This window comes from Neophocaena asiaeorientalis, unplaced genomic scaffold (genome assembly GCF_003031525.2).
Source record: "Neophocaena asiaeorientalis asiaeorientalis breed wild unplaced genomic scaffold, Neophocaena_asiaeorientalis_V1.1 scaffold158, whole genome shotgun sequence".
In the NCBI taxonomy this organism is placed as follows: Eukaryota; Metazoa; Chordata; class Mammalia; order Artiodactyla; family Phocoenidae; genus Neophocaena; species Neophocaena asiaeorientalis.
This window is the reverse complement of record NW_020174917.1, coordinates 4,790,003-4,796,006: the sequence shown is the minus strand read 5'-3', so window position 1 is coordinate 4,796,006 and position 6,004 is coordinate 4,790,003.

The window sequence follows — 6,004 nt, the reverse complement described above, 5'->3', positions numbered from 1 at the left end:
TCCTTTTGAGGTTGGAACTGATGGAGGGGTAAGGCTAGTCCCTATTTTTTGGCAATTCAAGGAAGAAAGATTTGGATGTCATGTTAGTCTGAAGTCCCTGTCTCACTCTCAAATTCATTTTAGCAGGGAATTCTGCAAAGTTATGGAATGAGCATTATATAAAACCCTATCCCTCTAATAGACTCCCAGTCAATCTACTTTGATGACTAATCCATGCAAATTAAGAAAGAAAAACATCAAACACAAAAAATGTGGGAATTTTTAATTACCCATGTTTCTGCTTTCTTTCACTATGCTAAATAATTACATGCATATTAAGCTAGATAAATCACAATGTAGTTCTTTGTTCAGCATTATTTTGCATAAGAAGTATTAAAGAGTTTAACAATATAAAATCTGTTCTAAAAATTAACTGTACTATTTAAAAACGTGTATCTAAGGAATCTAGTTATTTTGGCAAAAATCTAATCGAAATCTGTGCCAACAGCTTTACTTGTCATTTTGGATGTGGCTTTTTCTAGAATGAAATATGAAGTAGCTGATCCCAGGGAAAAGTCATAAATCCACAGTTTAATAATGAACCTAATGAATTACATACTATTAGATATGTTCAAGGGGGCAAATGCTATTTACTGTTTCCTGTGTTAAGGAAATATTTCAAGAAGGAAGGCCTGAGAAAAGCTTTTAGCTGCTTAGTTTGCCATTCTACCTCCTCCTCAGAGACTTGATTTGCAATCAACAGTTATGTAAAATTTTTTATCAGATTAGACTTTCAGAACTAAATTTTCCTTAATGTATGCAACCATTACCTCAGTGAAACCGACAAAATGTCAGAGAGAGGGACAGGTACAGTAATTAGCAAAATGGTGGGGATCTGCAAGCAATCCAAATTGAGAAAGTTTTGGTTTTTCCTAAAGTTGTAATTTCCTAGAGGACAAGCAGAAAAGAAAACTCCTATGGACAATGTGATTTACATATCACCTAATTTAAACATTCCTGATAACTAACAATTTGTGTTTTATTAAATAATGATGATTTTAGCTATACTTTATGTCAAAATGAAATGTGATACCATTTCCAGTTCATTTGCTCTGGGTATTATAATTATATGAAGTCTCTAATCTTTTTTTATTAAAAAAAACTTCTTTTACAGGTTTAATTTTATAGGTTTAATTTTATTTCATAACATGTACTCTAATGAAGTGACAATATATTTGCAATCGATATTATGACTTTTATTGTGCTAAATCTCTAATACATTGCATTTATTTACTCAGAAGCAAGGCCAGCAGAACCTGGAATGTATACATTCTGTTATATAGTTTGGCCACAAAGTTCGTTTGGGTTTCTCATAACATCTCACGGAAAAACCCGAATGAACTTTTTGGCCAACCCAAATAAAATGTTTATTGATTTTAAAGTTCTGTAAGTAAGATTGCTTTGTATGTAAGTATCGTAAGCATGTCTAATTATAAAATATATATCCAAAATAGTAAGTGCATGTGCTATTTAAATAAACCTTTTTCTCATGCTAAGGATTCTTTTCATATTTGGGAGGATATTACCTTGATCAAATTCATTTGCACCAAAAAATGCAAGTTCCTCCTCCTAAATTTGTCTTTTATTTTTTCCTTCAAGTTTAAGGACTCATAATTAAGAGAAAAATGTATAGGGAGAAACAAAATTGTGTTTAATCTTTGATCATTGGGACTCTCATTGCCAATGTACAATATACTGTATGGGTCTTAAAAATAGCCATTTTTTTTCCTTTGGAAAATTTAAAACATTTTAGACTTATCTTTTAATGATTTCTGTCTTTCCAGTCTCCTTCTACCTACGCAGTGACAGTATGGTGCCAATATTTTCTAAAATATTAGACTGAAATTTGCACTGCTTTCCTTTATAAGTGTTTCACACTATACTCCAACAACAAAATACACGCTAACTGGGAAAATTTTAAAGTACGTGTTTCCCACCAAAGATTTAGTGACTAAATTAATATCTTGTATTTCCACATGGTTGTTTTTAATGAGTGACTTCTTTAACACAAAGGAATTAGTTACAATGTCAGGATTTCTATCATCTGCAGATTTGTGGAAAAGAAGAAACGTATTGGACAGCAAAACCTCCCCTCAAGTTGCAGCTTATAATTGCACATAATAATATTAACAATAACTTATTTTAATTAGACACAGCATAATTTTTATTCTTTATAAGCATTTACACATATTATCTCAATTAATCGTCACAAAAATTCAATGTAATAGATTTTATTATTAGTCTCCACTTATTGATGAGAAAATAGAACACTGAAGAGTTGCGTTCTAGCTCTCTAGCCAAAGAGCTAAAACACCAGACAGAAAAGGCTACAGTTTCTGGCACTTCCTGGGCCTAATAGCGGTAACTCCTCTGCTTTCCCATTATTATTTACCGCATTGTTATATCATGATATTCTGCTTCAGAAAATATGAATTTGTCCTAATTGCCTTATGCGGCTAAAAAGTTTTTATTTAAACAATATTCAAATATCCAGATCACTTTTCCACAGGGTCTAGAATAAATTCCATATACTCTTGATCCGTATAACAAACCCCAGGTACTTATCATCTCCCAAAATATTGGAGTTGCCATACCATAGCATATTGATCTAATAGCATAACAATTAGGTGATATATTTCATAGAATACAGATAAACAGTGCCCTTGAAACTCTGGCCTTTTGTGTTTTTAACTCTTTTCCAAAAATTACATATCATGAGAATAAAAACTATTTCACGTGCTTTACTCAAAATTTTTGTAGTATGGCTTGGCTCTCAAAATAACAACCCAGTTGATCTGTTGCCATGACCCCAATCGTTTTAATCAAAATTTCTTCTCACAGTACCTCTGGGTTATTAGTGAATTTGAATATTTAACAAAATTAATTTACATAAACTGTTCTTACAGAGAGAACAATGATACAATATTTTTTCATGGAGTGATAGTCACTTCTTTTTTGTTATTATATTCAAGCAAAAAGATGATTTTTAAAAAGATCATTGATAATATAGGTAATTATCCATCATAAACTTACCTTTGCACTGAAGTTATTTACATACAAAGCTAAAAGTTTTAAGATTTTACCACTGAGAGATATAGATACATAGATAAACAGCAAACCCATACCTTACTGTCTTTAATATCAAACTTAATAAAAATTGGTAGGAGAGAACAAGTCAGCATGTGAAAAAGGTAAGAAAAATTGTATTTGATAGAAGGTAGTACCAACCCCACTTTAAGTAGACACCCCTGCTTGAAGACACATAAGTTTTCCCTTGACCATCCTTTCACTAATTAATTTAAAAATATTCCTTGTGTTCCTGTGTTGTGGTACTATATTTTATCTCCAATAATTGACTCTCTCTTTACCTTCATGGTAACATGGACATTGCTAATATCTGTAAAATGAGTAAAACAGGCTGAGATGTTTATTACTAAGTACATTTATCAAATTGCAGCTTTTGTTTTCCATTTTATGATGTGTAAAGATTAATTTACAAGCACAGACAAGTAAAAAATAAATACATATCCTACAATGTTGATTAGCTTAGGGAAAACAGAGTTTCTAATATAAGTCCTGAATTTGCCGTAGGTTTTCTTGTCCCAATACATACCTACATACACTTTTGGATACTGGTCTTGAGAAAATGGTAGCTATACCCTCAGTTCTCCAGAAAATATCCAAATACTATGTAGCAGTAATTTAATAATCTTTGGTGAATAAATATTGTGTACACCAAACTATACAAAGTGCCATAAGATTATGAGATGTGAGTTCTTGAAGCACAGACACATTGAGGACACAAGGCATATTGACAATTATAAAATAATAATCAGCAGTCCATAATCAAGTGTGAAAGCAAGGAAGACACTGGGAATGGGGAAAAGAATATTAAACTTTCTACAGTGTGTGTTAAAATCCCTCACAATGAAGAAATACTCCAACTAACTCGCCAAGAGTGCCTTCACTGAGAAGCGCTGTTGTGAGCATTTAGTGTTTAGTGCTGAATAATTATTGTTAGGTCAGTGACAATAGGAAGTCAATATCTATTGTGTTTTGATTTTATAAAAGTTTCCTGATATTGTCTGAAATAATATTCAGAACCATTTTGAAGAATGAACACTTGAGAGGGCTTTTGAATGCAGAAGACCATGCAGCCAAGTTAGAAAAAAGAATATAACTCTAGTAATTTTCCACCTCCTTGAGAGGTATCATACAACAAACTACATCATTTCCAAAACTCCTTCCAAATGAAACTCATTCCGAATGAGTTGGGTCTTATGAAAAAGATATTCAAAGACCAAGTAAGTTTCTGATGTTCTGTGTTTCACAGAAATAAACAGTTTATATCTCAACAGCTTTAATATACTAATGTTCTTTGTAATTCTCAAAAACAGAAATAATTACATAATATTTCTCAGTATTGTGGACGTGCTTATCTTCAAAAGGTATTTTCAGAAATGGGGCTATAAAGGATGCTTCTACCCACATATATGGAAGTCACATCTTCAAACTATTGGTTAGAAAATCAGGCTTGATATAATTTGCCTTTTCATTTTTTCTCTATAAACATTGCCAGCAAAGAGTGAGTTTAATTATCCATATGCAATTAAGCACTTAAGGGATTAATTATTAGTTGGCGTTTGTATCACTCAAAGATGAAAATCACTGTTTAAGAATTATCATTATTAATATGAACAGATGCAAGGGATGAAAGCATCATTTATGCATGCTTATGGAACACCCATCAACTCTTAACTTACACTTGATTATGAAGATGGATGAATATGCCGTTGGCTTTATCATGAGTGTAAAATCTGTTAGGGGCCTATTCAGAGACATGATTGCTCTTTGAGCCAACATGAACACCAATTTCCAAATATTGACCCAATGATTCTTAAGAAAAATTATGCCAAAACTTATATTCAGTAATGTCTATTTGCAGTTATACAACAAAGGAGGTGTTTTCTAAAAGCATATTTAAATGACTTGAGTAAATTTTGCCATAATTTTCGAAAGATACCTATAATTGTCCTCCAATATTGATGAAAAATAAGACTACAAAATTAACTATCAAACAGTAAGTAATACTTATTTAAAAGAAATAAGAATAGAAATTGAGTCACTCTTTTCTACAACATTTAATAGTACACAATACACAGTGCAAAATTATCACTTAATTTAAACTCTATAATGTTAAATTTTAATATTTACTATAATTTTCATAACTTTATGCCCTTTGTTTTTTACATTAAAAGGTGTTTGTTTAATGGAAGGAAAAACCTATATCTTCATTTCTTACCTTTAGCATGTTGATTTAATAAAATAAGGATATTTTGTTCTATTGTCCATTGAGGTAAAGCCAAAACTCATTGATGGCAATAAAATCCACATAAGCTTTTCACTAATGCTTTCATTTTAACCTGAGATAGCACATCGAAACTTACAATTTGATAAGTGATGTCCCCACACAATATCATAGCAAGTAATAAAGAAATAATATGGAGCTTACAGAGCCATTTATATCAACTTCTTAAATGACAGAAACCTGTTATCTTAGTTCTGCAGGCTATCAATCCAAATATATAATACAAAGATATGTTTTTGTTTAGAGCATTTTTGATGCTTGGTAAAGCTTTATACGGACATTTTTCATTAAAACAGTATGTAGGTTGCCATAGTTATAAGAAAATTTTGTTTCAGTTTACAGCCCCTGTTTTCATAAACTTATAATATGAGCCTGAACAGTGTTCAGAATAAAGCTTTAAGTACTTATTTTCAGGATAACATTTAACATTAAATTAACATGAAAGTCAAGACTTAAGCATGCAAACAATAATGCAAAGAAGGCTGCAAAATTTTGATAGTCTAAATGGAAACAACTTTCTGAATACATTTGGGGTCTCAGTATAACAGGTTTTCTTCTTTTAAAACAATTCCATCAAGATTTCTATATTTTAACTAC